This window comes from Malus sylvestris, chromosome 3 (genome assembly GCF_916048215.2).
Source record: "Malus sylvestris chromosome 3, drMalSylv7.2, whole genome shotgun sequence".
In the NCBI taxonomy this organism is placed as follows: domain Eukaryota; kingdom Viridiplantae; phylum Streptophyta; class Magnoliopsida; order Rosales; family Rosaceae; genus Malus; species Malus sylvestris.
Window position 1 is genome coordinate 24,699,372 of NC_062262.1, and position 12,655 is coordinate 24,712,026.

Consider the following 12,655-nt stretch of genomic DNA (forward strand, 5'->3'; position numbering starts at 1 on the left):
AGAATTGTAGGGGAATATGTATGTTATCCCTCCTATATTGTACCTTTATTTATAGTAGTAAAAAGAGAGAAGATATTCCTCCGTCCCCAAGTAATACAAGTTGTAATAGGAAATGATAACTAGAATCCAATCTAATCTAGGATTTACACAATCACACTTAAACTAGGAAAGTTTACAACACTCCCCCTTGAGTGTGTAAATACTCAAGGTAGATTCAGCATCATGCAAAAGTTGAGGAATTTGACTCGTCGGTACTTGATTCTAAGGAACAACGCATGTAACACCCCACCCCGAAAATATTTATTTTCGGCAATAATTATCGGTGATAGGCTCAAAAATTTAAACTTTCGTTTATTTAGCTACCAATCTTCACGACACTTTAATTAAGTTCCTTAATTCCACACGTTCTGTAACATTAATTCTCTTAACAAAGCATAATATAATTTATTTATCAATTTACTATCTTTACTGCACTTAAATAAATTTACGATCTAAGAATAATTCTCAACTAAAATAAAATTCTCGATTATTTAAGACTGCATCTAACACTGTTAGACTGCCTACGTACCCTTGAGCGGGATCAAGCCTCTCGTAGTTCACATACAATTCCCAATTCATTAACTTTAACATCTTAGTGACTAACAATCACAAATTCAGTCCAAACATTTTCATCACACCATGTGAACATAAATTATGGATTCAAAACATCAAAATTAGCATGAAAAATGGCAGAGTCAGCCCACTGGCCAGGCGCCGCCACATGCGCCGCCGCGGGTGGCGGTCGGTCGCCCTGACTCGCCGGAAAAATCAACTTTTTTCCAAAAATTTCCAAATTTTACAGTTAAGTAGATCTTAATGAGTAGAACAACTTTCATACCTGTGGCTAAAGCCAATTTGGCTGGGAAACACCTCAAATTGCCCACGAACCGTCGGAACCCTTATTTTTGGGTGTTCTTGATTCGGCTCCAAATAAACTCTGACGCCCTAACCAAATCATGGGCTTTGTTCCTGGGTTTAGGGAGAGTGTTTTGGTGGTGGAAATGGGAGGAGTTAGTTTCAGATTGTGGCGAATTGAAGCCCAACCCGTGCACCCCTCTGTACTGTTTTCACCAAAATCCACCCAATTTTCCTACATTTTCGAATGAAAATGGAAGTGAGATCGATTATTCTCGAGGTAAGGATTATTTTGACACCAACCTTGTCATCAACGGTGACCGGAGTTGGGAGATTACGCCGGGCCAGGTCACGGGTTGGGGAAAACCCGATTTCCCCATCTTTCTCCCTTTCTCTCCTTTCCCTCCCGATCTTCTCCCTCATTGGCCCCCCCTTCCCTCCTTATTCCTCCTCGACTTTTAATCTCGGACGTCCATGTGGCTGATCAGATTTCTCCAGAAATCTGGAGCCTTCCAAATTAATGACCAATTTACCATTTTGTCCCCAACTTTAAACATTAATAACTCTTTCGTTATAACTCCGTTTCACGAACGGTTTGCGCCCACGTGTTCGTGAGGTCAAGCTCTATTTTCAAATATAAATTGTGACCTAAAAAAGTTGACGGATTTTAAATAATTAATTTCCAACTTCAAACTTCGTAACTAGTTTAATTTAAAACTAGATTCAAATAAATTAATATAATTTGTCAATGAATAACATAAAATCTCGATAACACTTTATGTAACTTATAATAATTTTCGGAAACAAAACTTTAAAATTTCCCAATTCTATTTCCATAATCATAAATCGATTTATTTTCTATTTTCCCCACATATTCATAATTATGAATAACTATTTCATATATTTAAATTTTTTAGGGTATTACAACGCATATTCTCAATAAGGTATGAACTTGCATAAGTAGTAAGTCTCGCTAAAAAACCTTAAGGCTACGGCAAAAACCCAAGTAGGGACAAAATCTTTAGTCTAAGGAAAAATGCGTGAGAAATGCAAAGTTAAAAGAAACGTCTACGGGATGTCATCAGGGATATGACCAACCCTACAGGATGTCATCAGGGATATGACCAGCCCAAGGTGGGTGCCTTGTTGAAACCTAGTTAGGTAGCAAAAATACAGTGGGAAAAATGCTTCTAATCGTAGGAGAAAATAGTACATTAAGATCAAACAAGTATTCTCTAGGTTACTCTCCTTGAGTTTGACACAATTCCAAAGAGAAATAGCAATGTTACAACTCAGAAAGTTTACACATACCAATACCATGAACAAGCTTTTGAAACGTCTTCTTCGGCAGTGATTTGGTGAAGACGTCGGCCTAATTGTCTTGTGAACGGATTTGCGTGACTTCAATCTTCTAATGTTCTTGTTGTTGATGTGAAAAGAAGAACTTCAGCGCAATGTGCTTGGTGTTGCCTCCTTTGATGTAATCCTTCTTGAGCTGTTCGATGCATGTTGCATTGTCTTAAAAAATCGTCATCGGGACATCAACGACAGGATGAAGATCATATGAACTGTGAATATGGCCCACTACTACTCTCAACCAAAAGCATTCTCAAGTTGCTTCATGTAAGGCGAGAATTTCAGCATGGTTAGACGAAGTGGTAACTAAGGTCTATTTAGTTGATCTCCAAGAGATTGTGGTGCCTTTAATGGTAAAGACATAACCCATTTGAGAACGTGCCTTGTGCAAATTAGATAAGTATCATGCATCAGCATAACCAACAAGGCGAGAATCGACTCGAGAAACAAGGGGTGTGGCATCATTTGAGGATCCATAGGGATAGAACAAGCCTAAATTCGTAGTACCCTTAAGGTAACGGAAAATGTCTTTCACGCCAGTCCAGTGTCTACGTGTAGGTGCATTACTGTATCTTGCCAAAAGATTAATAGCGAAGGAGATGTTAGGTCTAGTGCATTGAGCTAAGTACAATAAAACCCTTTGGTTGTGAGGATCCTCAAAACCCTTTGGTTGTTCCACATAGACTTCTTCATTAAGATACCCATTAAGGAATGCTTTAATATCCATTTGAAATAGCTTGAATTTTAAATGGCATGTAATAACACAAAGAATTCTAATAGATTCAAGATGAGCAACAGGAGCGAAGGTTTCATTAAAATCAACACATTCAAGCTGAGAGTATCCTTGAGCAACACGCCTGACCTTATTTCTAATCACATTTCCTGACTCATCAAACTTGTCCTTGTAAATCCATTTGCTGCCAATAACATTAGTATTCGAATGATGATTAACAAGGGACCAGACTTCATTCCTTTCAAACTGATTTAGCTCTTCCTGCATGGCTAAAATCAATTCCTTATCAGTTAAGGCATCTTTAAAATTTCGATTTAGGACACATAGCACACATAATCAATTTCATCAGCAACTTGCCATCGAGTTCTACACATTTGTGAACAAGACCCACTATTTCATCATCTCGATCAGTATTAGATTCATTCTTTGAGATCTAGGTAGATCAATGGCCACAAACTGACCACCAGCAAAAGGGTGCCAGCCAGCCTATGTGGGTTGTCTTAATTTGTGTGCCTAAACCACTGGAAGTCAGCACGCAAAACTAACTAAACAATCAAATTAGACATAATGCAACAAATATAGACATGAAATGCACATGCATGAACAAACCTTTTGAGGTGAAAAGTGCCACATCTTGAACATTTACTCCAGCAGCAACAACTCATAATCAAAGTATAGCTTAAAACTATATTGAGCATGTGTGCGGTTCAATTACAATATTTGACAAGGAAAGCCAAAGCTAAAAGTCTTGACTTCACAGTTCTATAGACATGTATTGGTTTAATTTAAACACGAAAGCTTCAGATTTCATGGTAAGTTTTGAATTGAAAACTTTGGGTTTCAAATGCACTAAATTCGAAACTACATATTCGATTTAGTATAAACTTGTGGTTCATAAAAGAGGTACCTACAAGAACACATAATACAATATATATAACTAACTGTAGTGAATTTGGGGTTTCCCTCAAGAACCCAAATGTGAGTTCATCAGGACTACGAAAAAGAGTTAACGGTGCAAAGAAAAAAAAATTATTGAATCGTTAATGCAAAAAAGTGGACTTCAGGGCAATAATTTTAAATTTCTTTTAGATTAATGTACTGATGGTAACTTTAATTACTTCAATAGATAATAACCATTCAAGTTTGATTGTTGAAGTAAAATAATGACATTCGAGTCATATTAGTTTCAATTGGCTTCGGGCCAAGCGATTAAGATAATATAGCCTAGTATGGGCTTAACCAAAAAGACAAATCCGAAAGTGCATATTTATTTCCCCAAATACTAACTCACCGACAGTTTCACGTGCAAGACACGTGTGGGTTTCAAGTAATTCCGAGTAACGATTTACCACTTGTTATCCAACTTTAAACAGACGTAGTTTCTTTCTTACAAGTCTGAAATGGGTCTAGTTTGCGCTCAAGTGAAGCGGGTAAATGGTATGGTTGTTATATTTACAAATTTTATTCTATACATATATTTGTATATACATTTTTTTTAATGAGACAATGGTTGTATTATTTTATTAACCAATCAAGATTTCAAATAATACTGTTAGTGTAAATAGATCGATGTGTTTGACAATCATCACTACATTCTCCATCTATTTATTTGATTTGAGTTAGGTACTCTTGTCATTACCGATTTAGATGGTTTTACAAGGTTGTGTTTGTAAGGATATTTTCTTATGTAGCAATATACTTGGCTAACTTACACAACCCTTTGCCATAATAAATTGGTTTCGAACATACCATCCATAAAATTTAACTTTAAGACCCCCAATTTTAAGTGAAGATGAATATTATGAGACTGTATTACTTTTTTACTACAACCAATATTATTAATCGAAGCCACGTTAAAAAGAGGGAATAGGGTTTGAAGGCTTGAAACTATAACACAACATATTGAAGAGAAAGCCTTATCCACCGACTAGATCAATCTATCATTTGCTCGATACTATCCACTACTCCTGGGTAAATCGAAAGATTGTTATATGTACAAATGTTATTCAATATATATTTGTAAACACATTTTTTTATACGGGACGATGTTGGTATTATTTGAATCATCAAGCAAGATTTCAATCCTCAAGCACTCTAGATTAAATTTGGAGTAGCCTTAAACTAACAAAATCAACATAATAATACCAGGCCAAATTGACCAATTTTTGAGCCACCGCATTAGCATATACGACGAGCACAAGATGTTGTGAAACTTCGTACCCAACTGTAATGTCCTCCGCCACCCACCAACCTCAAGGCAGAATATAATCAAACACTTACAGAAATTATGAATTTTAAGCTAAATTGGTTTCATTTCCAAAACTTTAGGAAATGTGTTGATGAACAAACGAAAACAAAGGTCAGGTGGAATTGTGAATGATACTTTTTATCAATTTCCGATCTGTTCTTTAGTTTTCCAAACTAAATAAATTCACTGTTAAATAGCTTTTATTTTTCCTTTTACCTAAGATCTTCCCATACATGCATGAAAAGAAAAGGGAAAGTTTTGGAAAGTAAAATGATATGATTTGTAGTATGAAATAAGAACATTGTTAGTAACAATTTGTTACATTAGATTCAGACGTTTATCAAAAAAGTAACATATATATTTTTGTACATAAAAAGGGACTTGTAAACAATATTAGTTACCAACCAAATCATACTTTATCACTATATCTACAAAAAGAAACTTAACTAAGAACTGCGGCAGGTTGAACCATATTATTCCAAAGGTCGTCCAAGACTATCATGATGTCATCACCGTCAACTTCATAAAATTGTGAGTAGTCAAAATTGAGAAGCGGATGCTGATTCTTATCTCTCATGACCGGATGATTCTGATCTATATTGGCTTGACTAGCAAGTGAAGAACCCACGGTGGGATCGGCAACAAAGTAGTTTGGCTGGTCTTGTGTAACAATGTGGTGTGGCTGATTAGCAAACCCAGTCGTAGCAGTCTGCGGCGGATCATAATGACAGAAATCAGTACCATTACTTGGGTCTTGTGTACTGGAGTAGTCATACTGTGGCAAGTCCATCCCGTTATTCACAAAACCATTGTGCTGAAGATGCTCTTCTTGGTTAGCCATACCTAGTGAAGAGGGCATTGTTGGACATGCTGCTTCTGCAACGAAATCATCTGGCCTCGCCATTGGTTCTTGTGAATCATTGTAGTATTGTGGAAACTCGGTAACATTACAAAGCTCTAGCTGCTGCTGATTATAGTATGAATCAACAATAACCTCAACAACCACTGAAGATATGGGACTAACGTGACTATTCTGTGGCTCATAGTATTTTGGCTGATCCTCATAGTAGTCGTATTTTCGCTGATCCACATTAGTCACACCAATACTACTACTTGTACTATTGGCATTAAGATTAGTCTGTTGCTCTTGTTGCGGCTGTTGCTTCTGAGGGCAATGATCGGTATTAACCTTGTCAACAACCTCAGAAGACAGGGGAGTAGCATAAGATTCATCAATATTTTCAAATTGCCTTTGAATCTTGTTTCTTTGGGATTCTACTACTCGAGTCTCCTCATGATCATCCACATTTCTTTTTCTATCATAATTCTTTTGAACCCAGCAGACGACATATTCATCACCATCACTAGTTCTTGAATTTGATTTAATGCGCATGGCCAGTTTACGGTCAAGGCGAAACTCGTGCATAATCCAGCAACCGTTTTCTTGACGATATTTTGTATTCGCATATGTAAACCTTTTCCACCAACCTATCGCCTAGTCTTCGGATCTTTGACTTCACTCCCTCTGTTCTGTCCATGCCAGGTCCCAGACCCTATAGTTGCGAGCCACGCGCGAACCCGTACCCTTGGTGCTCGCTGGCTTCAGTTTGGTAAAGAAGTAAAGGTCTTCATCGTCTCCTAAATCTTGTCCGCGATTGTTATTCCATATATCTCTCGCCTCCATGCTACCATAAAGATCGATATCGGGGATAACATTTTCATCCCTAAACCTAAAGGGTGGGCCGCGAACCTTGTTGTGAAGATAATATCCCACTGACTCCTCGTCTCTTGGATGAAACTTGTAGCCTACTGGAATGTCATTAGCAGGTGCCATATAATTTCTTGCTTCCGCTTTCCTGAGAATATGAGATTTAAGAATCTGGAGAGAAAAAAAACGAGTAGGGCAGGAGGCTGCGGAGATAGAGGTTTTTTCTTGGTTAGCGTTTCAGTGCTCAAAATCGATGTGTTTCTCTGAAGTGGGTTTGATGATTGCCTTTAGTCCTTCCACTCCAAATGCTAATATATAGCAACACCCTCAAATCACGCTCAAATCACGCTCAAAACACGCCACCGTGGTGTGGTAAAATAAGAGTTCTATTAGGTTTCAAATTACCACTGCGGTAAATCAAAAAATAAAATCCCATGCTATTTTCTTGGTAGTGATTTCATTTATACGTTTTTTAATTAGTTGCTAATTATAGTCTTAGTCCTTATTCGAAATACTCGTAAACAACGTCGTAAACTTGTGCTCTATAAAATGTGCTGCCTAATCCCAACTCTGTCGGAAATCTAAACACATGGTATGGTTATTTGGTTTTAAGAAGTTTTTCAACCGACTATGCTTAGACACTGCGTAGTGTTTCAGAGCATCCAATAGGTGAAAAACTTGTATTGCTTGTCATTGATTTATGCTGAATTGCACTAAAATTCACTTAATTAAAATTTGACGTGTTAATATAATTATTATTTCTTATTTATAATTTAAACTAAAATATTTCAGAATAAAAACATTAGTTCTAAATAAGAAAAATAAACAATTAAATTATAAACTTATCTCCTTCAGAATTCCATGAAAAAGATTAAGGACATTCAGATTCGTCAGCAAGTTCTTCCGTTCTATATGATCCAATAATTTTCTTATTATTATCGAATTATGATTAAATTAATCGAAGAGATGCTTGGTTCTTGACGGATCTAAAATAAGTTTAAATTGTTGACGAATATGATAGCGTTTACAATACTAAGTAGAACCGTAGCATCCGTAGGTTAAATAATCGGAAGTTAAGATTGCATTTCCATAGCTTCCTAGTCTCCATTTTCCTGGTAAAGGTTGAAAGAAAATTATGCAACTAATCAAACAGATAAATGTGTTAAATAAACCAAGTATGGCAAAATGTGTCGGACTGATTTGAATGCAGTATAATTGACTATATATGCAGGCTAAGAAGTTTAAATTTTTCTCTTTTAATTTAGAATTTGGTACTAAAATGCATTGAATATGAATATAAACCCTAAACAAACAAATATTGAATCATATTTCTTTTCTTGTATATTAGGGTAAATACAAAGAACTTGTTGTATGTCCTTAATCTATTCTCAAGGATTTAAGTTTATAATTTATTTACTCCTATATTAGAACTAATGTGTTTATTGTGAAATCTTTTAATTTAATCATAAATAAGAAATAATACTTAAAAATTAACATGTGTCAAGTTTTGAGTGGGTTATAGCTAGTGTCACTCAGCATAATCCAATGGCAAGTTAAGCCTTACACAAGTCTTTCTCCTCCAAAGCGGTTTTGGAAAGCAAACACCTCTTGATTCTTCAAAGTGAATTCACACTACAACGTAGTGTCACTAGTTTTAAAAATATATTTTTTTACTGAAAAAATAAGGCTTGCAAAGCCATCCTCGGAAGACAAGACTTCCGAACATGTAAATTTTTGTAGAATTATCAAAGAGACCGGCTTAGAGCCTACATCTAACAACACTGATATTGTCCCTAACTTGGTAGTGAGCAAGTGCAGAATCCGTCACGTATGGGGTTTTATCACAAAAGGTCTCGGCATTAGATTGAGAGGGATTGAGATATGTAAACTCTTCTTTTCTTAGGGATACGGTTGATATGAGATATTTCAACAATTTTGAACATCCCTACCAATAGAAATCCACCATCCTTCTGACATCCTCAAGAATAATCTTAACCCTCCACGGCACTTCACAAAACCCCTGAAGCCTTGATGATTAGTTTGGAGTCTCCTTCCACAATAATGTGCATCATCTTCTTACGCTTTGCCGAGCACAGCCTCGCTAAGAGCCAAAGCTTCGGCGACCGTAATTGTGTTATCTCCCAGATTAAGAGCACCTGCAATCTTGGGGTTCCCATCCTCATCTCGAATAACAAAACCCGCACTGTTTGCCAGGCTAAATTGCGAAAATGGTCCCTAAGATTTGCTTAACTCCTCATTTTGGTTCCTAAGATTTCAAATCAATAGAAGTGGTCCCTGAGATTGTCCACCACCCATCATTTTGGTCATTCCGTTAAAAACTCCATTAAGTGTCCCGGAGCTCTTGGTTGGAAGTTTGGGCAATTTTCAAAGCTTCGTAACTCAATCGTTTCTTAACCAAATTCGACCCATAATATATCAAAATGAAGACATGAAAGTGTAGAATAAGATTATACCTATTTGGAAGCTCAATTGTTGCCGGAGATGGTCGGAAAAGTTGATTGGTCCGAGAGAACATTGGAAAATTCACAAAAAACTGGGTAAACTTTAAACGTTCATAACTTTTTCAATACTCAACGAAATCAAGTGATTCAAAAACTAAAATCATACTTCTTGACCGAAGAGAATGGTACCTTTTTTGACGGCTAACTCGTTGTGGTTTGACCGAAAAACAGCTCGAAAATGGATAACTTGAGACCATGACAGCCACTTTCAAGCCGTTTTCCAGTCAAACCATGGCAAGTTAGCCGTAAAAAAGATACCATTCTCTTCTTCTCATTGAGAAGTATGATTTTTCTTTTTGAATCATTTGATTTCGTTGAGTATTGAAGAAGTTATGAACGTTTAAAGTTTACCCAGTTTCCGGTTAGTTTTTTAGTTTTTCGTTAGACCAGTCAACTTTGAGGCTATTTTCCGACCATCTCTGGCAACCATTGGGCTTCCATATAATCTTATTCTACACTTTCCTATCTTCATTTTGATATATTATAGGTCTAATTTGGTTAAGAAACGATTGAGTTATGAAGCTTTGAAAATTGTCCAAACTTCCAACCAAGAGCACCGGGACACTTAACGAAGTTTTCAACAGAAGGACTAAAATGATGGGTGGTGGATAATCTCAGGGACCACTTCTATTGATTTGAAATCTTAGGGACCAAAGTGATGTGTTATACAAATCTCAGGGACTTTCGCAATTTAGCCTTATTTGCCATTGAACCATCAAAATTTATTTTTACAAAAGGGGCATTTGGTTTAGACCAGTTAATCATCTTTTCCACCTTCATGGACCTACCATCGTAGTTTTTGTTATTAGCCCTGAAATAAGAAATCCCACTCGCTAAAGCAGTCACTACAACTCTGTTAGGGGTTGTTCCAGCAGTTATGAAAACAATTTCATTCCTATCATTCCAAATTTGCCTACATGTTAGTAAACCTCTGCTTAAATAACACAGCTCAGACTTCTCCTTGGTGTCCAATGAGTTCTCCTTTAAAAATATACTATCCTTCTTGCATGCGCTCACGTGTGTGCGAAAGATATTTTTTTAATCACGGTGTGATACGCGCGACTTACCCATTTTAGATATATTATATGTGAGGATTGGTTCAATGTATAGAAACATAAAATAAAAACGATTATCATCTGTAATAATACAACCAGGAATTTAAAGTATTTTGTCTAGAATATGTAAAAAAAAAGTATTAAATAGCAGAGAAGATCCTTATAATTTAGTTGCAACTAAAAACTAAATAAAAAGTATAAAAACAATCCAAGAACTTCAATTGACCTTGATACACTTGACACCAAAACATATCATGAACTCATATCGTTCTGTCCTATTGAAAATTGAATGCGTTTGGTTAAAATCAAATATTAGCATTATTTGTAATTCAATTGCATTAAAAGTTGAAAAAGGGAATTAAACATTAAAAGAAAGAATCTAACCTTATGTTGAATTCGAGGGAAGCAAAATATCTTTGTACACAACATTTCTTGTGAAGACTCCTTCGTGACAAATGTTTAATTTTTCTACCTATTTACTCTTTGGTAAGAAAATATATAACATGAAATGAAGAGTATTCACAATAAATAAGTAAGGATGCTTGTGTAGCTTGAGGAACATATGAGTACCAAATAGAAAACAGAACAATAAAGACACATTTAAGCTGAGCACCTTTGAATATGAGTCGATGAGTGCCTAATAAACATTCAGGCGTAACATTTTTCTTCTTAGACAAAATCTAAGATAGAAAAGAACAAAGTGTCATTTGATAGCCAAATAAATTAATAAAACGCAGAAGAAATAGATAGAGAAATACTTTCGAAGTACCATCTCCCAGCACGCCAGCTCTTCACGTCTAATGCATTGAACCACTTATACACACGGGACGGCTGTACAGGTGAAGAGTGAGAAAGAGAAGAATATGAATTAAAAATTATTAAAAATGAAATGGGAAAATTGAATAACAATCATCGTCATAAAATAAAGCACAGATCATCGTCGAACTTCACAACGGCTCTACAGGTGAAGCGTTTGAATTGAAAGTGATGAAACAAAATTGAACATATAGAATAAATAAATTAATTCATAACAAAATCATGGAGATAACATAAACCAAAAGTGATGAAACTATGTTACCAAAAACAAAACAAAAAAAAGATGATTCAACTATTTCTCTTCCCTCTTCTTCCGTTGTAGCACTACTACTTTTCTTACTCTAATCATACTCAAGCAACAACTCAACTACATAAAAGTTAAGCTAAATATGCAGAACATGATAATCAGCATTTGGGCCTTTTGTTTAAGCCATAAGCAAGTAAACCGTCGTCGCCCATATGCCAAACCATCCTTGCCTTCTCTCTCTACACACACACTCTCTCTCTCTTGGGTCGAGAATCAAATTGAAAACCCCACCTGCCAGATTAAAGAAAGAGGGAGCAAGGAATTTACTCTTTGAATCATCAAGACAATGTTAGGAAGATAAACCATGCGTGTTATATAAATTATCAGCAATGACAAATAAAAAATGTCAAAGTAAGAGTCAATACAATCAAATAGGCTACTCATGAGGCGAGAAAGAAGTTGGAACAAAGTAGAATGGTGAGCCAAAAGTATAGATATTTAAGAAAATGCGTAATCCACAATTAAATGGAACAAATAAACGATGACAGAAATCACTTACCATGGTCATAGTTATCTGTTTAGTACTGTCTTCAAGGTCCTTTCAAATGCGAACAGTCTGGTCATTAACTCTTTTATAGATTAATTTCTACTAAACAATCATTAACTCTCTCTCTCTCTCTCTCTCTCTCTCTCTCTCTCTCTCTCGTGCCTTTTTCACACTATACAACCCCCGTCTCATGGCCAACCTCTCCATCCCCTCACAGTCACACGAAACAACCCAACCTGCTCCGCCTCGGCCAACCTCCCCTAGCATAAACCCCACGAGCACAAAATAACTAATACCAGTTTAATTGAAGCAATTAAGAAATGACCAATGAAACATCATCATAAAGTTTTCAATGAAAGGTGAAAAAGGCACCAATTGTATTAGGAGGAAAATATATTAGAAAGTGCAACTGTGAAATAGAGAAAAGAAAGAGAGTAATATACCTCTGAAAATGGTGACAAAAGACCCATGCATGACCCTGCCTCGTCTTCACCATCCCTTTAGATTTTGTTGTGATTCACTTGTATCC